General features: G+C 38.1%; 1 protein-coding gene and 1 long non-coding RNA gene across 7 annotated transcripts in view; both read right to left on the bottom strand.

Annotated features, from left to right (window-relative positions):
* DPP6 (dipeptidyl peptidase like 6) overlaps nt 1-26,282 on the bottom strand; it is a 549,348-nt gene that overhangs the window by 276,527 nt on the left and 246,539 nt on the right. The window lies entirely within an intron of this gene.
* Nucleotides 15-7,833, bottom strand: LOC137852105 (uncharacterized). Of its 3 annotated transcripts, none has more exons than XR_011093658.1 (4): nt 6,540-6,682; nt 4,879-4,980; nt 2,475-2,578; nt 15-2,362 (listed from the first exon to the last, which is right to left on the bottom strand). It is a non-coding gene; the product is annotated as an uncharacterized lncRNA (long non-coding RNA). The 3 variants fall into 3 exon arrangements; XR_011093659.1 differs by lacking the exon at nt 6,540-6,682 and adding an exon at nt 5,880-6,530; XR_011093657.1 differs by lacking the exons at nt 4,879-4,980; nt 6,540-6,682 and adding an exon at nt 7,508-7,833.

Genomic DNA, 26,282 nt, shown 5'->3' with positions numbered 1-26,282 from the left:
ATTTTAGTACATGCTTTTGATGTTTTGTGTAAGAGCTTTATTTTTTTTCAAGAGAGACGTTTAATGACAACTGCTGAAAATCTGTAAAATGCAGTACTTATGAGCTCCATGTGCTGCCTTGAAGTTGTGAGTGAAATTACATGCAGAGGATAAATATACAGAGCTCAGCAGAACTCTTAACAGAAGAAACAGCATTAAAGTATTTCTATTCTAACACTTTAACGCTACAAATCCCAGGCAAAAACTTACTTTAACAGGCATAAAATTTAAGTAATAACCAAACCAAAGGAGACTGTGGAGTAGAAGAAGAAAAAAAAATATTATGCTGCCATGTCACTAAAATGCCAATCACATCCGACAGAGAAGTATTCAACCCTGAAAATCTTGTAAAATATCATTGTCACTTAAAAAATTTCATTACTTCTTTCACCTGTCCAGCAGCTTTGCCATCAACCTCCTAAGAGCATCAGTTTTGCCCATTGTGCTGAAAAATACATCTAGGTGAAGAAACGCAAATGGAAAGAAAGACACAATTTTTTTTTACATTATTGGGATAACTGTCTCCTCCTCAGCAGCAATGTGCTGGCAGAAGTCTCTGAATATAGCAGTGCAACACACTGAAACCTTTCCAGGTTCACGATAACTTCTACCTGATCTTAACACTCTGGTCTCTCCAGAGTGCCTGGAACCAGAGAGCCTGGAACACAAATGAGTCACACACTGCATCTTCTCTTTTCCAAGGCAGCCTAAATAAAGACTTAACACAATATCCAGTTTATACAAAAGGGACAGAGCCTTTAAACACCCAGGGAGCTTCTGTTTAACATGGAAAATAACAAGAAATGCAGCACTTGCTTTCTTTGTAACTTCAGTTTGAGTGCTCTTCATTTAAAATCTCATCAGCATAATCACCTCTCTTTTAAAGAGAGAAAACTAGTGCCCAGTGATGACTTATGGGCTCTAGAAGCTATTAAATTTGCGTAGTTGTGGCTATAGTTGTCACTACATAAATTGCATAGACCGATTAAATTATTCACATTACTAAGGCACGACAGCTAACAATACAAATAATGCTCTTCAGGTCCTAATGAGACCTCTGTTATGGATTCTAGGAAAGTACTTATTAGGTGATAAGAGTAGTTTCTAGAGTTTGGGTTCTACATAAAAGCTAAACACATGAACAGAGCAAAGAAAAATGTTATTTATAATCCTAAATATCATACTATTCCCCAAAGTGACAAGATCAATATTGCAGCTTGGCACTTGCTACTGTGACAGATGGTCCTATTAAAATACGGAACACATCTTTTCTGCAGAAGAAAAAAAAAAATCATAAGCGAGGACATTATATGTTGTCCTCATCCAATTTGCATTTTAGGTTACTAAAAAATGGAGGGAAAAAAAAAAAAAAAAGTAGAAAATGTGTGTTTCTCCTTCAAATATAACAAAGCACTAAAAAGTACCGTTATACCCTTTTTGGAATAGGGAAGTGAGGGATGCTTGCAGCAGTCTAAAGTCTGTCAGAAAAGAGTTTTCATTATCTTCCCAACTGTATTTTGCATTAATTTCACCAGGGCTCTTTCATTTTTAATACAAGTCTGTACAAGAACAGATGAGGTTGGAAAGATTACTGACGTCTTTGTGAGCAGCTCTACTCTGTCTGCTGGGAGCCTTTTGCAAAACGCATCTGAGGAAAGCTCGGGTAAGAGTCAGTTGTTTCCTGATTCCCCAGATATTTTAAATGGAGATTAGTTTAGATACTTACTAAGGGTCAGCATTCAGAGAGCTCATTGTGCTGCTGAAGATCCTCCCAGCTGAAAATATCTAGGCTGAAAGCCATCTGCAAGTACTTTGGCAATTGAGATTATCTATTGACAGAAAAGCCCCCATTTTTCTGTCTATCTATTAAGATTTCCAAACTGTTTTAATTATCTCCCTTCAACCCCACCACTAGGGTTTAACTCTCCATTGTGAATTTCTGGGAGTTGCAACAATTGGCGTTGTACTATTTGTTTACTTTCTCATTTAGATTACAGTACTTAGAAAAAGAGAAGGCATTAGAGAATGACTCAGGAAATGTTTGTATTAATCACAGCTTTGCAGAAGAATTCCTATGTAAACCTAGACTTGACATTTCCTTTCTCACACTCTTTAAAAAACAGTAACTTTTTTGAAGCAATTTCTGTTCATTATGTTCCATTTACATCCAAGAAATCTGGCACAGGTAGATGATTCAGGAGTATATACGTATCTATGTTTTTTCTTAATGAGAATCAGTTGGAGAAGGAAGACAATGGGAGAAAAGCAGGAGTATTTGTACTGAAAACTTTTTATCTTCTGCAGGAGTCTTCTAAACAAGCCTCTGAAACAAAGCAAAGCAAGGCAAAACCAATACAAAGCTTTGAAAATTGTCATCACCAAGTAAAAGCATTCTTTCCTGCCTGCATCTGGTTTCCAGATGCAACAGCCCCCACCTTGTAGCCTTGTTCTGCTGCAGGGATTAGATCCCCCATGTGCTTATGTTGAGCTGAGCATTTTTCTTGCTGCTGGAGATAAGCCACCCCATGGCTATGTACACCTGCACCAGAATACACACAGTAACTCCAGAGAAATTTTCTTCAAACACAGTGGTATGTGTTACCAGTCTTGTGATGTTCATTTTCTCACCCCAGGTCAAGACAGCTCTCCAAGAACCATATAATATTTTTGGCATGACCTAAGTGCAGGGTTTATACTGACGTAGTTGTGGCGGGTAAAGATGTGGTAGGTAGGGATGGGATGTCACACTACTAAAATAAATATTTTGGCATAACACCTAGTGCAGATGCAGTTCTATCAACATAGAGGCATCCCATATATGCACTGCTTCCTACAGAGAAACAACTAAAATGTTATAAGGTATTTATTATAATGTATAGCATGTACTATTTTAAGGTATCTTTACGTTAAGAACACTGCCTCCACAGTAGGAGTGCTGCATTAGCTGTGCTCCTAAGGGTAAAATGAAACAACTTGTGTATTCAGACAAGGCCACAGTCTTGATGGTAAGTTTCAAATTGGTCACAGAAATTATACAAGCATAATTCCCATGCCAAATGCCTGTACATTGAAGGGAAGGTGAGCATCCGTACTAACTGTTAGCCTCCAGGAGGACAAACACAAGGCAACTTGACAAAATTCAGACTGCCAAATCTTGTAAGCCCCATCAATTTAATTTGCTATATATACGACATCTGCCAGCTACTATAGGTCTCTTCCCACAGTTAGTCCACTCATTCAGATGCCTACTGGATTGCATTCTCTCCTTGTGTGGCTAACTTCACCAGTGAGAAATTTTATATAAGCTTATTAAGATGTTTTGATTTACCTGAGAGGGAGAAGAAAGACAGACAGACAGAAAGACAGACAGAAAGAAAAGTATTTCTTTTCTTTACTATGCTCCCTATCGGAGCATCCAGCAAAAGAAATTTGGAAAACAGGGGAAAGAAAACCAAAAGATGCTTTGTAAGAATCATGTCAAATGATTAATTCTACAAGGAGAAGATGTCTTTATAGGAATCAAATAATGGTGATTTAGATGTTGACAGGTAAGGCTAAGCAAGGAGAGGCTAACAAGAAAAAATCCAAGAGATCTGATAGGAAAACTTAACCTCAGTGTTGTTATATACAATTTAGTCAATCTTGTTGTCCAAAGCTCAGAGCAAATTAGATGTCTAACTGAGATCAGAATCTGCCTTTTGTCTATAAGTTCCCTTTATTGTTAAATTAAAAAAAAAAAAAAAAAAAAAAAAAAAAAAAAAAAACACAGGGATTTCAATGCCAAGAATAAACCGTAGAATGAGAGTGAACAAAAATAGCAAAGGAAAAGTGAGGAAAGAATTACATAAACCTTAGTATTATACAAGCTCTGACTCTGTAATTAGAGGTGACTGTGTCAACAAGTCAGAGCAGCCACATTTTAAACAGATTAACCTTGAAGTCAGATTCTGCTAGAAGCAGCAGAAATAGTACTCTCGACATAATCCTTTCTCGTGTTTAGGTAAGTAAGGGAAAAAAAGCAGTCCCAGAGATGGGTGAAGAACATCAAAGCCTACCATCCAGTAGTTGGAAAGGGCCTACAAAGATCATCTAGTCCAGCTGAGCTACCTGAGCACTTCAGGGCTAACCAAAAGTCAAAACATATTAGTGAGGCTAACCAACCACCTCTCTGGGAAGTCTCTTCTAGTGTCTGACCACCTTCAGAGAAAATAAATTTTTCCTGATGTCCCATCTGAGCCTCCCCTGGTGCAGCTGTGTGCAGTTTCCATGCATCCTGTCATCAATTACCAGGAGAAGAGACCAGCCCCTTCTTCCCTGTTTTCCCTGCTCAGGAAGTTGTAGAGATCAATGAGGTCACCTCTCAACCTCTTTTTCTCCAGACTGGACAACTCAAGTGCCCTCAGCTTCTCCTCACAACTCACACCTTCCAATCCCTTTACCAGCTTTGTTGTCCTCCTCTGGATGCGTTCAATATCTTGTATTTTGTTTACTGATTCGCCAGCCCTCCAGGGACTTTAGAAAGGTATTCTTTACCTACTGTCATGCTGATCCAAGATACTCTTTGTTATTCTCTTAAATTTTCCTTTCAGAAAGTTTCTGAATAACAAGAAAACTTACAGTAAATAAATTTAAATCTTTTTCTCTCCCCATACAACCCTTAAAATAAATAAATTAATATTTATTTCTGTGTGCAGTGGGAAAAGCTCACAAAATCAAATGAGCAAAGCTACCATACTGCTCCTCTCCTTTCCCCAACCATCAGAATGTATGAGATCAGGACAGAAAAAACATTCAGGCAAAACAAAGTGAATAAAGAAGTCACTCACATGTCATGCATACCTGTAATTTCCAGTTCTACTGCAAAGCTACTGCTGAAGCAGGGCTGGTGGAGAGGTGAGGACGAATTAACCAGAACTACAAAGGTGAGCAATAACCCAGGTCCTGGTGCGTCGGCAGCAGGAAGCCCAGAGGAAAGTTAGTTAACAGTACTACCGTGGTGCAAGAGGAGCAATCAAAGAGAATGAGAAGCTAAATGGCTCACTCAGAGAGCAGAGTAGCTAAACAGATTTCTTTTCATTTTTCTTTCTCTTCAGAAGGTGAAGGGGAAATATCCATCCCAAGGTGACACTTTACAGGCAATGAAGCCAAGGCGCTCGCAGAGGAGGGTGAACGGAGAAGAGATGTGAAAGAACAGTTCAATGTATTAAAATGCAATAAATCACTCAGGCTGGTTGGTATCACTCCAAGAGTGTAGAAGAAATGAAGGTGAGAGACCTATGTAACTGTATACTTTAGTATTAAAGCATTTGAATCACAGCTTCAGAGTGGCAGGGCATGGCCAAAGCAAGGTCTGTTTATTAAAAAGGATGCTGTAGGGTGAGAGAGGGATGAATTACATGTTATACAGTCTTGCCCCAACAACAGGGAAGGACAGAGAGAGGACACTGAATGAGAGAAAAGGATAGTAAAAAGCAATTCAGTCCTTATTACAAGGGAGAAGTAGATACGGCCAAACCCACAAACCACTGTAGTATTTTCCAGAGCAACTGAGCCAAATAAGATGAGAAGGGGAAGCTGGGGTCAAGCCACTAAGCATGTTACTCTGTCTCTGAACAGACATAACAAAAAAGCTGAAGAAGCAATGACGGGCTTCCAAAAAGCCCTTCCAAGCACACTGTCCTCAAGATGATATTTGGGTAATAACCCAGGGGTGGAGGAGGATTAGGCTTCTGTCACAGCCTAGAATAGAAACTACAATGTTAGATGGGGATTTTTTCTTGGCATGCTGCAGGATGATGGAAATGAGCCCCAAAAAGAGGGGTGCTGGGTGTAGGACTCACCTGGCTGGAGATATCAACACCTGAGCTCCCTGAGAGACCGATGCCTTTCTGCTGACCAGCTATCTGCCAAAACAGTCAGTGGGAAGCCTGGGGGAACCCAGGTCAGCAATCACACCACTAAAGTGCCATTTTCTCCTCTAGGACTACAAAGAGAGCCTGGAGTGACTAGCTCAAATTTACACACAGACAGGAATTTTGCTGGCATTTATACTTCAGAGAGGGAAATCCCACACAGACTGACACAATTGCTTTTAAGGCACTTATTTGTTTTTCCTCTACAACTATGTATTGAACCCATTCAGACAATGCTGAGCTTGCAGACCAGATTGGCAGCACACCAGGGTCCAGCCTGCAGCTGGCTGGCTGCTCCCTAGTATTGAGGGATGTCAAGTGATGATTATGGACCAGTTCTGTAAAGGCACCCCATACCCAAGATGAGAACAAAATGTTACCAAGCTCATCAGTGCAGGATCAGCTAATTGCAGAAGTTTACCCTCCTCCCCCCAGCCCCTTACGGAAGAGCAGCAAGCAGGCTTTGCAGGGAAGAAGGACCAAAAATGCCAGACCACTGAAGTGCTTTCCTAGAGAGCTACAATCCTCTCAGCCAGGGATATGAAACTCTAGGGGAGGAAGGTGGGGAAGCAGAACCTTCTAACCTACATTTCTCTCCAGTCAGAAATTAAAATTCAGCTGCTGTTTCCCCACAGAAGGCAGTACTGTGAGCACGGCTGGCTTTTCACTGCACAGCTGAATCCTGCTGAGGCTCCCATGCAGGGGGAAGGGATTGGTTTCTCTTGCAGAGAACAGCCTCACTCATGAATTATCAAGCTTCCAAGCAAATTGATCAACACCCTACAAGCATGTTATTTATTTAAAGTAAATATATATATATAAATAAAAAAAAAAAAAAGAAAAGAAAAAAAGAGGATTTTACTTGATTTATTCTTGCTTTCCTCTGAAAAATCTTTTTTTTTTTTTTGACACTGTTTTCTTAGATAGACAACACAACACAATAGATGATACAACACAATAGATGATACAGCGACCTCATGGTATGTAATGAGGCTATTTTAGTTGACAGAGGAAACCCCAGGGACATGTTCAACCTGCAGAATTCAAGCCATGTGCTACACTGTCAAGCCCCAAAGCAGAGAGCACAATCACAGCAACTATCTCATATCTTGTTGGATTTTCATAGATATCTAAATTTATCAGTCTCTTCCTCCTCAACTCTCCTTCTCCACATTTGGGATTCAGCCAAACCAAGAATGCAATGAGAATTTGAGAGACAATCACCTCCCATAGCATCTCTCCTAAATTTCTAAGCAAACAATACTTGCACTCATTTGGGTGCTTCCTGACAAATTTATCAGATCAGCTAAATAGCTTGAAGGGGTCAAGCCAAAACTCAGATTAATTTAAATGGTAATCCAAGTCCTATATAACTTCAGGAGTCAAATTCACCACCTGCTGTGCTGCTTTCAGAAATCTCAGTCCCTCCATTTTGGAACCCTAGATTAGGTCACTGAGATCAAGAGCTCAGCTGGGACTCCAGGATATGCAACATGAATACTGCAATGGAGCAAAAGCATCCCTCATCCTCTCTGTGTTCTTAGTCTTCCACTTACAGTCCCCAAAAACCCTTTGCTGAGCAAATCCCAGAGGATGCAGGAACCATCTTCCAGATCCCACTTCAGTATCTTGTGTGCCTGGAGGCACCCTCATAACCTGCTGGCAGCTGTCCTGCACCCAGGGAACAGTCATCCTGGGACAGCAGGGAAAGATCAGGACAGACCTACACAGTCCCCTACACAGGTGTAGAAGTTACAGTATTTAGCACAAGCTCTATTATACCACAGCAGGCTGTGATTGAGGAGGCTTAGATGATAACTTCCCTATTCAGTGCAGCTGAGAGTGCTCCCTCTGCTAATGCAGGAGTCTACTGGACTTCCTTTGTGCCTGGGGAAATTCTCTGGCTGTCCCACGTGCATTTATTATGCGCCCCATTTGCAGTTCTCAAGTTTTGGGAATTTGTGTGTAGGCACTTAGGATCGGGGGAGTGGGTGTTTCAGAGAACTGTTGACACCTCTAATCTGCAATCAAGTCTGAACTGACAGAAGTCTGTTTACAAAACCTCTTCCTAACCAAATATTTGTCACACAAACATATACACAAAACCAGAAATTTGAAAAACCTACAATTGCTTGACACTTAGAGCCAAACTCAGTTCTGAGTTCTACCAGTGCCAGTGGGGGTTTAGTCATACTAACTATTGAATAAGGTGAGTGTATTTATAGGCAAGCCTATACAATTATGATATGGTTATGTCATTTTTTTTGTTCTTTTTTTTTTTTTTCTTAAATTTTCTATGCAGTTCCTAGGCATACCTTTTTGTACATTGAAAAGATTGCAGTACTACAATATTTGGCCTTTCTTTATAATTCTTGTAAAGATACCAAAGCAATCTAAAACAAGTACATCTCAACACCACTGCTCTGTTTAATTATTTCCATTTTAGTCACTGGACAAGCTAATAAGTGACATGCCTAGGATGAGGTAACAACAGAACCTGGAATAAAAATTTGGAGCTTTGGTTCTGAACACTAACTAAACTAACTAACTAAATATAACGGCTTCTGTACAGTTTCAACATTTTTTTTTTTTTTTACATGCAGACAGGAGGGAAAAATAAGCACAGAACATAAGGAATTGTATTTTCTAATTAGTTCTCTTCTGCCCATCCAGAGAAAGAAGACTCCAGTGGATAAGCTTACAGTACCCAGATTCATTCTTGGTTTTGCATAATTAGTCCGAGAGAGCCGCGGCCTCTGTGGCTCAGTTTCTTTCCCAAACTATAAAGTTAATGGTACTGCCTTGTTCAGCATATGTATTGTTGAATTAACCCATTGCTATAGCTGGTATATTGCTGAAGATTATTAAGTACTGTTGAACAACTACATGTCAGAACCAAGCTAAAATTAGTCTTTGCTTTACTTGAAGTTATCTTGATTTATCAGAAACTATTTCTTGAAGTTTTCCCTCTGCAGAGCTCTTTCCTCAGCTCTGCAGCTCTGCACTTATGCTTAAGTGAAATGATTGTATCCCACCAGCTCTTTTGAGCAGGATAATTGGCAATTACTTATTTTTGACATATGCAGGAAATCTAGTAAAGCATAATTCAAATTCTGTTACCAGTGATGAACTCTTTTTGCAGAACACTGCCTTACAGTGCTCGTCTCCACTGCCAATATCCCTGGCAGTTTTAATTCAAATCTCAGAAGTATTATGTGCAGCACATTGTTTCTTATCTCTAAGTTCTGTGCTACAGAAATTCTTTTGTTGTGTAACCTTGAATTCTTTTCCTATATTTTTTGAAACTCTTGCTACACTTCACTGGTTAAAGAAAAAAACAGAAATGATTTTATCTAGCGCCTCTTTAGTTCCATGGCTGAAACTTGCTGTATAAAGTGTATTAATTATCTCCTGCTCTTGTTATAAACAAATATATCTAGCCATGCAAATTGCCAAACAGCAGCTAATCTTACTAAGACAATTTTTAATGAGAGTATGAACAAAACTGCCCACAGATATGCCTGGTGGAGCTCTACCTAGAAACCAGAGTAATAGGCTCATTACAAAAAGATTACACATTAGATATGCTGTTCCCTCAGTGGGCAAAATATGTGAGTGCAGATTAGCTGTGCGCATTTAGAAAAAATAATTTTGCCACTGGCAAATTATACTTTGGGCCATTGGATGTAATGGATATGCAGCACATTATTGTATCTGAGCTATATCCAAGCCTTGATGGATTATCCTAAGTATTAAACCATGCAGTAGCTGAATAAAACCCATTAGAGAGTGTTTCACTTCTGTAAAACTGAAGTTAGTTTGAAGACTGTGTTAACCCTGGATGAAAAGTTAAAATTAAGCCTATCTCTGGTTAGTAGAATTGTTCTTAGTTGCTTCTCTCTGAAATAATAAAGTAGCGGTAGTAACAATAATAATAATAATAATAATAATAATAATAATAATAATTTGAAAAGAAAATAATGGGAACTACATTGAATGGCTTTGTATGTCTCTAATATTTCTACAAGTTCCAGCCTTAAAAGAAAGATGCATGGAAATCCAAATAACATTTCCAGGGAAAGTTTGTTACATAAATTCAGAAAACTCTTCCACCCAATTTCAGCTGATCATGAGTAAGACAAAATAGAGAAGTCTTTGTCCTCTGTGTGATGTGTACAGAGAAATTCCCACTTCTTAGAAATATTCACAAAACTTTTAGAAGTACACGCAGCACAAAATTACGTATAATTTATTTCAAAATAGAGTACCACTTTTCTGACATTACTGCTTATTGAGAATTTCTGTACAATTTAATTATGTGCTGTGTGAAGTTATTGATCCGGTAGTTAAAACACCTTCTTAAAAAATTCACTCAGTTGTAAGCTATTGGATTTTGTCATGATGTCATTCTTAAAGCTTACCATTATCAGTGCAATAAAAAAAAAAAAAAGCCATTCCTAATTAGATCTTTTTAATGTGATATTGTTCGTTAGGAATTGATTTTCTCTTTTCCCTGCTATATCTAAATGAGTTAGGTGAAGTTTCATTTTTGTGCAAGCAGAGGTTAATTTTCACTGGCAAAGAAGCAGAGATATTGTACAAAAGGTTTACAAAAACCTCCTTAGGCAGCTTCATCAGATCATCACAGTGTTAAATTTCAGTACCATTAGCATTCACGCCTCAAGTTTCAGCTCTAATAGATATTGAAAGATTTGCAATATTACACAAACCTGTGCAGAATCTGAAACCTTTTTTTTTTTTTTTTTTTTTTAAACGAACAGATTGCACTACAGCAAAGCACTGCTCAGTAGTGGAGCTGTTGCAATCAGATGGGTCAAAAAAAAATAATGGATGACGGCTACTACTGATTTGCAATAGGGATTTTAGTTCTCTAAGGTGTGGTAAAAAAAAGGACCTTTGACTGTGGAACCTCTGCAAGGTATGTTGGGAATGCAGTATCAGCAACCTGTTTCTGCATATTTACAGAAATGGTCATTCACAGTTCAAACTAGAAATGGTGAAACATCAGGAGGGACTCTTCTTGGTCTTCATTTTCAAATAACAGTTTTCTAAATTGCTCATGCACAGCAAGCGCCAGCTGCTCAGCTCCCAGTGATTTGGGGTACGAATGAAACTTTTGTATGTTCTCAGGAGCCTTTTTCAATTAGAATCATCTAGGTTGGAAAAAACCTTCTGAATCATCAAGTCCAACCATCAACCTGACCTACCGAGTCCTATCAGTAAACCTTGCCCCTCACTACCACATCCACACATCTCTTAAATACCTCCAGGGGTGGGGAATACACCACTTCCCTGGACAGTCCCTTCCCATGCCTGAGCACCCTCTCCATGAAGAAATTCTTCCCAATGTCCAACCTAAACATTGCCCAGTGAGCTTGAGAGCATTTCCTCCCATCCTGTCATTTGTTACCTGAGTCCTATTGCTTGTCACCCAAGAAATGAGACCAACATGCACTTTGCTGCAACCTCCTTCCAGGTAGTTGTAGAGAGCAACAAGGTCCTCAGCCTCCTCTTCTCTCAAACAAACCATACCAGTTCCTTCAGCTGCTCCTCATAGCTCTTGTTCTCCAGTCCCTTCATCTTCATTGCTCTTCTCTGCACATGCTTGAGCAGCTCAATGTCCTTCCTGGGGTGAGGGGCCAAAAACTGAACACAATATTTAAGGTGTGCTCTCACCAGTGTTGTGTACAAGGGGACAATAATTTCCCTAGTCCTTCTGGCCACACTATTGCTGATGCAGGCCTGGATGCTGTCAGCTTTCTTGGCCACCTGGGCACACTGCTGGCTCATATCCAGATGGGACAGCCAACAAGCAGGCTAGCACTTCAGGACAAAGCACAGGGATAAAACTTTTGGTTCATACACCTGCCCGCCTGGTGTGCACAACATGCTTCCATCATCAAATGCTTTTAATGATACTTAAAGAAGAGCATGAAGTGATTTTTTTTTTTTCCCATTCTGATAAGTGCACTTGGACTCAAATGCACAAATACATGAAAAGGGTTAAACAAAGACCCAAGTTCATTTCTGTGATGACTGGAGACAAAAGACAGTTTACTAAAGACAGTGACTTGGGCATGAGCCATCCCTTACCAGCCCAGAACTGATAAGCACCTGCTCTTGCCACTTTAATGCTTATGTACCTCTAAATCAATGACACCATGATTTCTTCTACTTAGGTTGCTGAGATTGAATTTGTTCCATAAAATCCACCTCTATATTTTTTTTTCCTTTTTTTTTTTAATCTTTTTTTTTTTTTTAAGTGTAGTGAAAGACCTTACAAACAGGTTTTTTTTTTTTTTTTTTTTTAATTAATTTTCCTCTTCATACAGAAACTTCTTTTCTGCTGTTGCATTGAAGATGTATTGCATGTGGTGGGAAGCAGGAACTGGAGGGGAACTGCTGGGTCATGCTGATGCATCATCTATCTATTGATATATAATAAAGTGAAATAAAGTTCAGAGGTCACACTACTAATTAATCTTCCTGCACCATATTTAAACTAGTTGAATATTTTAAAATATTCCTTTTGGATATCCCGAAATAAGAGCTTTACAGAGTAGTGTGTTTTAAGGTAGACTTCAATGAAAGCAAAGAAGAAACAATTTTCCCTTCTAAAAGGCATGGGGAAAAGAAATGGGAAGGTGAGAGAAGGGGAAAAAGTTTCATGCCATCACATCAGCATCACGGATTGATCCATCTGATTCAGGCAAGTCAATTTGCTAGAGCCCTCTGGCCTGCCCCACGTTGTTCAAAGAGAAGTATTGATTAAACTGCAGCAGAAGCTGCTGTGCAAACACATCCTGGTGGCGTCCTGGCACATGGGGAAAATTTGGAAGGGTTAAATGTGAAGACAGCAACTCTCAGTAGTTGCTAGGAGACGATGTCCTGCCGGTGGCATCACGCATCAGCCCATGACAGCCTGTTCCACCCGAGCAGTAATCTGGTGAGTCACCGGTTGTGCTGCGTGTACCATCGCTGGACACGGAGGAAGCAGCTCCCACCCCAAGGTGAAGTGCTTCCCATAGTAATTCCAGCCCTTTCATGTGTTTTCTCAGATGAATGTATTTTTAAAAATAAATAAGTTATTTAGTGGGGTTTGCCTCAGGCCTCGGTAAATTCTACAAAGCACAGCAAAGCTGTAGAGATCATTTTTACTTATGCAAAAATAGGAGGAGTGCTGCAGCACTCACAGCTGGCTGAAGGAAACAAGCTTTGAACGTGAGGGAGTGTTGGATCAAGCTGACTGGCAGCTGCTGGGGTTTCTGGTCCAATGATCTTGAAGTCTAAAAGCACAAAGCAATGCCAGGAAGCCATGAAAGAAAGTAAATATGCATTATTAATAGAAATGCCCATCCAATGGACAAAAAAAATATAAAAATAAAAAAAGTCACCCTTTGAAATAGACATCAGTGTGAACATGTTGTGGCTGGGCAGAAGAAGGGAAGATGCACTAAGCCAGAGGGTTACCCTGTTAATTTGGAAATACTTGCTGCAGTCTAGAAATAAACTTGAACGTCTGCAGGTTGTACTGCTCCTACTAAAGCTGCCAGGAAAAACATCTCCCATACAGAAACTCTGAAGGAGGAGCTTCAAGAAAGAAAATCACAACATTTGTGGTGTTCATGATAAGAGAGAAAGGAATACACCATAAATCTGGGGGGTTTGTTTCAGTTCTGCTTTAACACATTTAACAAATCACTTCTCTGTTTGGCTCTGTTGTTCGTCTGTAAGACAAAGGTATTGATGCTTCCTCTCACATTCTTCGTTTGACCTTTTAGGATTATAAATTCTGCAGGGCGAGGACATTTCTTTATCTTTATCATTAATGTAATATGCCAGAGCTTTAAAAGCATTAATGGACTATACCTTCACTGCACCTTTAATACTAAACACTAATAGTAATCTCCATTTTGGAGTTGAAGAGTTGAAACACGGCTCAAATTAACTGATGTACCCAAGGTCACACAAGAAGACTGCAGCTGAGCCAAGGCACCGACCCTGCACTTTATCTTATTTATTACCGAAAAATCATAGAAATCCAGTGTGGAAGAACCTGCAAGGGGTGGTTTCATCTGACTATCCTTCCAGAAAAAATAACTGCCCCAGGCCATTTCTGAAAGGTGTTTGTCCAGGATATCCTGATACACTTCCAATAACATGATTTCCACCATGCTGAAAGGTAACGTTATCCTGCTCTTAACTTTATAATCATTTCCTAATATCTGATTTCAATCACACATTAAAGAAGCTTTTAGAAGGGTCCCCAAACCAGACGCAGTACTTCACATGAGGTCTTACAAGTGGTGAACAGAGAGGAAAGGCCACTTACAAAGTGTAGAAGAATTACACAGAAATTAAAGGCTATGGGGAAAAAACAAACAAACAAACAAACAAACAAAAACCAAACAAACAATCAAAAAAACCCAACTGTCCATTCTTGCTAACTGAGTCTGTTAGATAAATAATTAGCTGGTCAACATTGTTTTGATGAGAAACTGTGTTTTCAACACAATGAAAATGTTCTTGACAGATATCCAGACAGATTTCTTTCTTTCTTTCTTTCTTTCACCTCCCTGCCTTTTTTTTTTTTTTTCTTCAGGAAATATTATTTTTAATATCATACGATTATATTAATAATAAAAATCTAGTTTGCCTAATGGCAAATTGGTTACTTTATCTATCAATGATATCAGACTATGCACAATACACTGGCAGTTTGTTTTGTAACCAGAGGTGCTGTTGGGTCCAAGTGAGAATACAATACAGCATCATGTAGTTCTGCCAAGGAAGACAAGGTAATATGGAGCTCAAGAGCTACTTCTCCCATGAGGTATTATAGCGATAATTATAAATACATATTTTGGTTTTCACTTCTGAATATATGAAAATATACTCTCCTCCTTCACACACCAAAAAAAAAATATATATATTTTTTCTATCTCCTATTTTTTAATAGTATTAGGCAAATATGTTATCAGAGTAGTTTTACTGATGAATGTTTAATGGTTTTGGCTCAAAATTATGCTTCCAATGCCAGATTAAGTCAATAGGATTAGACCCATTATGTCTCTCATGTTTCTGTTCTGCAGAGTTCATCTTCAATAAAATATATTTAAAGGATATTTACCTGTCTCTGAGGGGTGGTGTAAGGATAAATTCAGTAGTATTTCCACAGTACACTGAAAATATATCAGAGAATTTCAAAGCCACCTAGTGGATTTTGATGTACCATTCCCATAAATGTCACTGGGAAGTATGTATCTCAGAAATCTCAGCTGTAAAGTATGGCAATGCACAAAGAATAACGACGAACACAAAATTTAAGTAGAGCATTTAAGAAGATATAATAAATTAGCGTTCCACATAGACATTTATTAATATTTTTATGTCCTTATATGGACGATGGGAAATTAAATCAGTAAAATGTGATTTTTTTTTTTTTTCCTAATTACCCTGTTAAAATACTACTACTACTAAAAAAAAAAAAAAAAAACAAAAAAACCAAACAAACAAAAAAAAACCCTCAAATTATTTTTGAAGATCAAATCTTATGATTGTCTCATTAATATTCTCACTTCTCAGTATGACCACACTAACTTCATGTTAATTTGGGGATTCTAGAACCAATTGTACAAATTGGCCTAATCTCCTTAACAATGACTCTACATGTTATACTTGGGAGATTCTGCAATTTAAATCTTGACAGGAGAGCATTTCTGAAGAGATTAGATTTGTTCTCTTTGAAAGCACTGTCTCTTGCTTAAAAATAAATTGGATAGTTGAAGTCCACAATTCTTCTCTGTATTGTTTTTTTTTTCCCCAACAAAGAAAGCAGAAAAGAAAGAAACAGAAAATGGAAAATAAAATAAAATAAAATAAAATAAAATAAAATAAAATAAAATAAAATAAAATAAAATAAAATAAAATAAAATAATAAAACCAATTTTGGTTTCAATATGGAAAGTGTGAGGGACAAGAAAAAAAGACCGTAACCTCTGTTGAGTTATTAAATGGGGAAGCACAGAGTTCCGTTACTTCTTTAAGCAATAGGAATGCTTAGGAAAATGCTTTGCTAACCACATTTTCCTCACTGGTCTTGACTTTCCAGAGCTGCAGAGCCCTCTCCATCATTGGTCCTTCTATAGTCATTCCACAGTTGACAAACCTGAAGTTTTACTTCAAAAAGTGGATGGACTGTTGCAATTGATTCTGCAAATTATCTTATTTCAAATCAGTCTATTTAGTAATAGATCAAGCCAAGTAATATGTAAAACAGTAGATCGCTGAAGTGTCCAACATTTTATTTCATACCCTGTCCCATGAAAAATGACTTTTCAAACCTATTATGTGATTAGGACAAGTTCACGTCAGTCATTTCCATAAGATGATGGCAGCTGAAATCCAGAATGCAACCAGGTAAATGAAAAGCTTATATCCAACTTGTGCCTTTGTAAGCAGATCTGGGTCTTAATGCTTCCAGTCTAGCTTAGACAGCTCCCTTCTCCTTTTCTGTTGATACACCAACATCCATAGTATACTGTAACAGGACCAAAAGGGAACAGAAGAGGCAAAGCTCTTCCATGAGACACGATACTGACCCCTCTCTGTTAGGAACACGTTAAATTTTTGTTAGGACTTGTGCTGTGTTTACATTCTACATGACTTGGGTACTCAATCACATTATCTACTATAGGTCCTCCACTCTTTTCGATCCCAGGTAGCAGTGCAACACAGGAGCCTGAAGCTCTTGCCTTATAACTACATTTCCATGAGAAAAGTACAGGGTAACATCAGGCTGCAAGTGATGAGAATGGAGAATTCTAGTTCAGGAGTACGTCATGCTAAATTTTTCCTAGTGTGAAAAGAACGCTTAAATTAAAACAGAGATCCTTATTTGAATAATCTGCTGCACTTGCAAACAAATATTTTGTAAACTAATAAGCATAAAGATCAAGTAATATATAAATGTTTCCCATTATATTAAGGATTAATTAAATCATGATATGTTTTATTAAGTGCCTGTATCCTAATTCACAAAGTTTATGAAGATCTGGACTCCCTCCAAATTTGTTCATCCATCCGCACGCTAAATTCAAGAATGATGAATAACTACATTCTGATGACTTTTAACCAATGGATGCCCTGGAAATTCAGAAAAGCTCTGAAGTTCCAAGAGAAAGATGAAACAATCTTAAAATAAATAAATATATAATCACAATTTTTATAACTTTTTCAAAAGTAAAAAAATTAAAATATTGTAATTTGTTCTGGTAAGTATGCCTTCCCATAACTCATACACTCAAGTGATTATCAACCAAATTACCAGAAGTAATAAAAATACAGAAAGAAAGGAAAGATAATACAGCAGGAAAAGAGAATATTTTCAGCATGTCTCTAAGAAAACATTAGCAAAATAAATAAATAAATAAAAAATACTATGGCAGATTTTTTTTTCCAGTAGTAAACGTAAATCTAACTCATGAAACATTTACACGTGTTGTGCTTTTCAACCACTTAAAAGATAAATTCATAGGTGGGGATAACCAGTGATTCTTAAGAATAGTGTAATGTTATTAAAAGTATCCTTTGGGGTTATAGCAAAGTGGGAGGTATATGAAAAAAAAAAAGGAATGGGAAATGTTTAATAAATCCACCTGAACCATGCAAATGAAATGAGAATTCTGCTGGTCTGCATTTGGAAAAATGTGCAGTGCAACCCTCTTTCTCTGTTAGGTGTTGTATTTAAGACTGCTCCTTTTTCAAAAACTAAGGAAAAACAGCTCTAAGTTAATTAAGATAGTTTAGTTTGAATCCAGATTTTAAAAATTTTCATTGGCAGTAATTATTTTTAATTTATAGAACCTGAGGCAAGACTCATTGGAGATCAGGTTAGAGAATGTGCAAAGATGCCTGTAGGGCATTGAGAATGAATTAATAGCACTGGTTAAGTGCACTATGTTTTGGGTTTCTTTTTTCCCCTCTTTTTTAAAACATTACATATTACTCATTGCCAGAGGCAAGATACGAACCCAATAGACAAACACCTTCCTGACAGGACCTAGCAAGCCAGACACTGAGCAGGGCTCAGTCTGTTCTCCAGAGCATGGATTTGGTGCTAGGCTCAGTACCAAATTCCATGGCAGATTGTTTTCCCCTACAGTTCAATTTCTACATAAGCAACAGGACATTTAATCCCTTCAGTTCTTATCAGTGATTGTGTAAAAGTGGTATACAGTCCTAGCACTAGAAGGTGCTCAGGTAGCTTATATAAAATTCAGGATCTGGCTGAAGAAGAGCAAGACCTAAGGGGCCAAACAGCATTCAAGACACTAAGCTAAATTCATAATTACAAATTCCTCATAAAAGGTAATCTCATTAAATCAGAAGGCAGTTTTGTTTCTGCCTCTGTTTTTGCCTCAGGTGTTTTTTGTGCTTTGTACTTGTTTCTAGGGTTACTGTTTCTTTTGATACCTTTGCTGAAATACCATTTTCCAGTGAAAAAAGCTTATCAGTGTACCTGAGGGATATATATTTACCACAGTATACACATGCTGATAATAAGAACTTTTACTAAGCAAAAGGATGCTGTGGTGCCAACGTATTCAAACTCACAAGGGTCCACTGTATATGCCTGCGGCTGAGTTAGCACTGGCAAGCATACAGGAAGACCACATCTAGGTTTAAGTCATAATCCAAAGCCACGTCTCATGGGCATGGATGGAATACAAAAGTTCCTTTGAATGCTAACATATGTGGGGAAAGATATGACCAATCTAGCAATGCAAGTCATAGCTGTAGAGAGATCCTGTATCAAAATGGCCAGTAGATAGCAGATAGTAATCCTAATAAAGAGTTTGAGAGATTGCAGAAAACTATTAAGACCCTGATCATGAAATATGAACATAAGCATGCTAACTTGTTGGCAATTGTCTCCAAGGACAGCATGACCAACCAGAAGCAAAGGGCTTTGCCCTGCCTGACAGCATTGATGCTGATGTTTCTGAGGACATCCAATGGTGAAAGATACCCCAGAGCATAAGCAAAGAATTAACTCAGTTACTAACTAGTGATAAGCACTTGAAACGCCATATTTTATTAATGTTGTTAGTTAACTGTTATCACAACTATTCTTGACCGGGGAAATGTGAGAGGAGCTGCTGTCACAGAGGATCTGTCAGGAAGTAGTTGGAGCCAGTCATCACATCACCTTCACATCCATCAGGGCTCTTCATGTGTGCAGAGTCCTCCCTTCCCCAGTAGGATTCACTATTTTGCAATGAGAAAACTTCATGGATATTGCTTCAGCAATACTTTCATCCATAACCTCTTGTGATTCAAAAAGAAGAAATGGGTGTTTGTAGCCCCTTAGATCCTATATCTTTTTGGGTGGAAAATTGGAGAAGTTGTTCTGTCTTTTTCTTTTTTTTTTTTTTTTTGGTGGGAGGGGGTGTTAGGTCATCAGTTTAACTAAAGCCCATCATTCACACACAAGCACTCAAGATTATTATCCGTTGTTTTGCTTGGATAATGACTATAAATTCTGTTTTTTCCTATTACAAATTTAAGAAGCTGAAAATGTAATCTGGGTAATATATTGAAGCATCCAGGTTAGGTATTTAGGCTTTCATTGCTTTAATAAATTTGTCAACACCACCAATTTTACATCAACATGTACAGCAATAGTTCAACAACAGTGTATTTTCAATGATTTAGATGATAGTTTCACAGTATCAATTATCTTTAGATTTGTGAAGTAGAACAGAGGAAAAATGATGAAGCACACTGTACTAGCTCTTAATGCAGAACTACAGAATGCATAATTTAGCAATTATTTTATTGCTAGAATTATCTATATAATGTGTTAGTGCACAAAATAGCCTATCAAATGCATTAGCAAACAAAAGCTTTATAAAGACTCCTAGAACCAAGAGGCAACTTATGAATAATTCACATTTCCATGCATTAGGAGTCATCCAGATAAAACACGTAAAGTGCACTTAACTTATCCCAAAGAAAATGTATAAATTATCTGAATACTTGTATATAATATCAATATAATATTTCGGTAACTTTGAAGGATAAAGTTGCTTTCTTGGATGACTTTGAAGACAATTTGCAAGCTTGCTCATTTTATGCTGACAGTAATTGTTGTACAGCTGCCTTATATAGACAGAAGGATAAAAAAAAAAAAAAGAAAAAAAAAAGAAAAAAAAGGATGCATTGTGCAAATTACAACTATAGAAGAAAAGCTGCTGGGCTACCTTTTGTGGTACCTTTTGTACTCATTCACAGGAACAGTGCCAGCTTTTCAATTACTTGCCCAGAATAGACACTATTTTATTGGTAACTGTACTCAGGAAAAAAAATGTATATTTTTGACTCACAGAGTATTTAGTACTAGACAACCTAAACACACATTTGTTGGATTAACGTAATGTAGAATGTTTGGGATTATTTTAAAATTATCACTAGAGCAGATATTTTATATTTCACATTCAGATATCTAAAAGTTATCAAGGAAATTATAGAATATGCTGATTCTAAATAATGCACTGATTCATGACTTAACCTATATTTTGTTCCATTATTATTAATGAAATAATATTAAACTACATGTACAAGTCTTCAAGTATGCAAAACCAAAAAGTTTCATGCATTCACAGAATCGTCTGTATGCATTCAATTATTCAATTTTAGAGGTGGCTTTCATTTCCACAGTGAAACCTGTTATTGCATTACCACTAGATAAACTAAGATGCAGTGGCCACAATTCATAGAATTGTTTCTGTGGGTTTTGAATTTTGCCAAGAAACTTTGAAGCAAGAGCTTGTTGCAGCTGTGTTGTAACAGTTAACAGCTGAGTAATGACAGACATATCAAGCCATCAATGTAAATGAAGTGCAATGGGATGGACAACTATGGTTATATGGTTTTAACCTTAACCTTACACTGGAGGTCACACGTACCCTAAAAATATAAACTGTCCCTAGTTATGTTTATATAGTTATTAGCTCTTGGAGAAGTAGGTAGCTTGATCGAAGACCTGCATGGGGACAGAATTTTGGCATTTGTGCTTAGCTGATGAGCACTCAGGCAGCGTACAGCAAAAGCCAGGAACCACAGTATGGAACATACATCCCCCCACAAGTATACAGGACTGCAAAATACGACAGTACTTCTAGGTAATCACTGTTGGTACAAATAGTTCTTCAGGAAATATTGCCAGTAACCTCAACTTCTCTTCCTCGAGATTGCACTAATTACAGAAAAATAATTTTGGATTAGTTAAAGCATTTCTCATTTCTTGTCATTTGACTGGGAGCAAATTTCTTGACAAAGTAATGAGCAAAGGCATATGCTAATCACCCATGAACTGGCAGGGTGCTCAAACATCATTTCTTCTTGCTCCAGAAAAGGTTCTGTTCTGCTTAATTTAGTGACATTGGCTCACAGGTTGGCTCACAGGTTGAAAGCTGCTAAAAACTGGATCCATATCTCTCTGTTTAGCCAAATCTCACTTGATATGAAGCACATTTCTTTAGACTGCAAAGATTGGAAATCTATGCCTCCTATTCCAATCTGTGGTCTTTTGGGAGTGGTATTTGTTCTACTGCAAGGGTATAAGAAACTGTACATCTACTGAAAGGGTGTAACAAATTGCACATCGAAGACAGGTAAAGGCTACAAAAGAAGCTACAAAAATTATTTCCACACTAAATATTTGAGCAAGATTTGCTATGTGCAACAGTCAAATCTGTGTTTTTTTGTTTGTTTGTTTGTTTTTCCAAGGTACAATTTTTGCTGTAATTTACTGGATGAAACAGGGTACAAATTGATTCTGCCCCACCTGTCCTCAGAATTCATGATGTGACAAATTTTGTTAGTGGCAAAGGCTGAAGGAAGAGCTTCGTTCACTGTCTGGATGTAACCTCCAGAAAATCGAAGTCCCAGAATGAAGGGGTGAAGACTTTGTGCTGTCTCTAGCTTTACCCCATATTACAGTCTCTCTGTACAGACAACAGGTTTTGCTCTACATTTTTCTGTAACGTATCTCCCACTCTTCTGGCACAGAATCTGCTGCTGAGGATCCCAAACAATTTATGAATTATTACCAAAAACCTACTATCACTGTTTTTGCTTCTGACTGTGGACCTGTCAGAGCACCATCACATTCTCAAAAACATAGGAAATAAGACTCAGAACTCCTCACTAGGCACTTACTTTCAATCTGATTCTAAAATCTGGTTTTCTAAGGAAACAAAACAGATCTGACTATGCTGTACATACGTCTGCCCTGACAGGAGATTGTGGTTGCTCTTAACAAAAGTTGACAAAGTAAAATTTAACAAATACATTAGAGATCACACAATCTCTGTGGAAATGGTCAGTCTGGTAGCGAAGACAGACAAGAACTAACATCCATACAGAAGGAAATGATCAAAGATGAGCACAGTCATGTTAGTTGGCACTGGAGAATCTGCCCCAGAGACCATCCACAGCAGTCAGGATTCAGAAATTTCACTAACTACAAAACTGCAACTTTTAACAAACTTCATCTTCACACTGCTGCTCAAATACACAAAACTGCACTGGGGAGATCCATAATACTCTGTTACAAATAAAATATGCACTTAACCTTTACAGAAGACATTTCATTTGCCTTTACTTTTTCTTTGTCAGTGAATCAGACTTTTAGTTAGCAGATCAATTTTACAAATTGCATAACCACAGAGTAATTGCTTGGTACTTATTATAGAGTGCAGAATACAAGACACGACTGGAGTAACTCTCTAATATATTTCAGTGAGATGGTTAGCTGAATGCTTTTTTGTTTGTTTGTTTGTTTGTTTGTTTTTGGAAAGTGCAGGACTTGGAAGATGGTGGATGACTCTAGATCTGCAGAAATGAAAGCAGTGTACTTCCTGCAAGATATCTGTTAACAGGAAAATAAATTTTCAAATCATTGGTTAGGCTAGGAGTTTCCCAGATAGTATTTATGGATATTTGATAGTATTGGTACGAATAAATATGATATGAAAGAAAGTCAGAAAATTATGTTCAGTCATGGAGGGTATGTTTTTTTGTTGTTGTTTTGTTTTGTTTTGTTTTTTAAAGCTGTACTTTTATTTTTGTTATCCCTGCTCTTACTGAATTACTATACACTTTCTGGGGTTAACTTACACCTCTCTATCAGCGATACTAGTACAAAATGACTGCAAAGCAGAAGGCCTGTTCATTTCATACCTAAGTTGTAATGGAAATTCCTCTCGTCACAGATCCTGAAATTCTGATTTCCTTCAGGTTTTTATAGAAAAAGTAGCCCCACTGCACATAATGATTCAACAGAGGATTTACAGGATCTCCTGAGATTATCGTAACCTTTTAGTCACCCAACAAGACAAAATGAGATCATTAAGCAAGTCAAATTTTGCTTTGAGGCAGAGATTATTCAAGGGTGTTTCACTGTCATCGATATATGCACGAACCCAATCCTAATTACTGTGGTGTCTGAATACTTCTTCCTCCGCAGTAGGTATCATCTGCCCAGAATGTTTGTGAGGTGTGAAAATGTTATTGTAACCATTATATATATATATATATATAAAAAGGAAAAAAATAAAATAAAGAGAGAGAGAGAGAGAAAATCAATTTGCAAGTTAAACTAAACCCTTCTCAGAGCATCAGTGACAAAGGACAAAGCTCGACCTGGTTCTCCAGTTGCATCTTGTCCAGAAGGTCCTTCTCACCTACTTCCCACAAAGCCTTAGGTTTGAGGCCTGAAGGATACTGTACACAACATATCCCTGCGGGTAGAATAATCATCTTTCATATCAGAGGGCTGCAAACTCCACGTAGCCCTACAGCCACAGAATAAATGCTTGGTGGAACTAATCCCTGACAATACTGTACAGGTGTTTGTAAAGGGACCTAGAGGCCATTGGTCTGGGAAACAGTCTGACATTATAAACCTACGCAAGCAAGTGGTGATTACTGTAATACAAGCCTAAACCAAATATGTTGAGGGTAGGCTCAAACTGGCAATGACCTGTTTTTCTTGATTAAGTTTCACAGCAGCAAAACCAGTCAGAATTGCAACTCTGAAGGCAGCTGTCAGAAAAATGAAGCCTCAATATGGATTTCTGTGAGGCTGTAACTGAAGTAGAAGTTTTAAAATATTTATAGGACATTCACAATTCACAAGTTATAGGACATTCAGCCAATCTCATTGTCAAACTCTCTGAACAGCCATCACAGTGTGCCTTCCATTTTACATATACACAGCAGTTGTTTTATGGAAACAGATGAGGCATGAGGGTACTGTAAAAATAGTAATAATAATAATAATGAGTTATTTTCTCCCTGCAGGAAAAATGTATATCTACCAGAAGTGCTTAATAGCACCTTTACCCAAGTGTTATTATTATTTATTTTTTTTCTGCTCAGGCATCTTGGAAACTAAGCAGCTTCCCGTTATTTTTTCATCTTGACTAGATTTCCCTTGAACTTGGCTTGTGACCATGATGGAGAAAAGCTGGTATTTTTTTGACCCTAGTCATAAGACTGGGCTAGCAGATCCCTGGTAAATGCAAGTACAGCCTTGGTGCTTTAGAGTGGGAGTTTTGTAAGCACCTTGTGCCTATGGAGACAGGAGCAGGAAGGTGCTGATCCTTGAACAGAGGGAGTGCAAGGGCCCAGCTCTTCTGAGAGGAGTTTTGCAAAACCAGAACAAGAAGATTTCTCTCCTGTAAGTGAGAAACAGAGAAGACCTTCACCTGAATCAAATTATCTTCCCCGTGAAGTTCCCCATGAATTCTGCTGTGCGCATGAAACCCAAACAGCACTGTTTGAGATCAGGTCTCTGTTTATTGCAAGACTTCTCTTTGTGTCCCTGAGTTAAGAAACTTTACGTCCTCTTACCTACCATTATCATTGACAGCGCACTGTCAATGCTGTCTGTCCCAGGTCTCCGTCCTGGGGCCCTGTACATTTCTGGAATGGTTATGTGACATCACATTTGATAGGTGACTCCATACTGTTACAGTGCACTGTCTGTGTGTTGGTATTGGGGCTGAGAAATAGGCAGTGTAAAGAGAGAGCTGCATAGAGCAGTAGCTCCTGTTACACAGTCGCACTGCTCAGTGCAGGTGAGTATCCTTTACAGGCTTCTCGTGGGCAGGTGGCTTCCATACTTCAGTCATTCCCTCACAACGTGCAGATTTCCACTTCAAAGATTCAGTAGTATTAAAGAAAGGTTTTTCAACCTACATAGAGTTCATTTAAGTTAAGAGAGGTTCATATTCCCCAAGTTTGTACTGCCGGAATGGCTTTACCTCAACAGTGTTCAAAGTTCTCTCCAAACACCTCTTTCTGAAGCAATATCGCTCTTCTCCCTGAGAATGACTATTGTACGTGCACATCCGACACAGAGCCATGCGTGCTGTGGCTGTGGCATACGTGGAGTGTGTCTGTCTGTGTATATTTAAATACATATATATAAAAACACAGAATACCAAGACATGGGGAATCTGTTTCTGAATTCTTTTGAATTACACTAGATACCAAGAACTCTGTATTTATGTGTAAAAACTGCTATTTTGCTTCTGAGTATGCAATTCCTTTGCCTTTCCTCCTATTTCTTCTCCCATATTTAATTCTTATCACCAGCACTGGGCTCATAAATGAAGGGATTTTGACATTTATGAAAAGCTCTTCTGCATGAAGCCTCCCTCAGCCAGGGCTCGGCTGAGTCCCAAGCAGGCTGGTACTTCAGCTGTCTTCCTCTGCAGGGAGGCCAGAGGAGGGATTATGCTTGGTAAGCAAATAACGGACTTTGATACTGTGTCGAGCCATGTAAGAAAGTTATCTGAGCATGCCAGGAGCTTATAAATGAAAAAAGCCTCTCATAAACCACTTCAGAGATGTGGGAAGAAGAGACCTGTGAGACTTAACAATTCAAAGAAAACCTATCTGCTAGTTAGGAGATGAATCCTTAGATGACTGACCTAAATCCTAAGTAATGCTGATGAATGGCAGAAAGACTGAGCTAAATGCAGTTCTATCGTGTAATCTTAAGTCTTTCTATAGTCCTATATGTATTACTTAGGAAAAGATAATGCAAGGAACAAAAATGAGATATCCAGAATCATGTAACAATACATGAAGGAGCTTAGCATAGACAAGTAATAAGTGTAGGCTTCTCTGTGCTGTTTAGTTATGCTAATAGGAAATAAAGATTTCCAGAAAATATTGGAAGTAAAGAGATTCAGCGGAAGTGGCCTGGAGCTTTCTATGGGCAGAAGTCAGAAA

This window comes from Anas acuta, chromosome 2 (assembly GCF_963932015.1).
Source record: "Anas acuta chromosome 2, bAnaAcu1.1, whole genome shotgun sequence".
In the NCBI taxonomy this organism is placed as follows: domain Eukaryota; kingdom Metazoa; phylum Chordata; class Aves; order Anseriformes; family Anatidae; genus Anas; species Anas acuta.
This window is presented reverse-complemented; position numbering and strand designations above follow the sequence as displayed.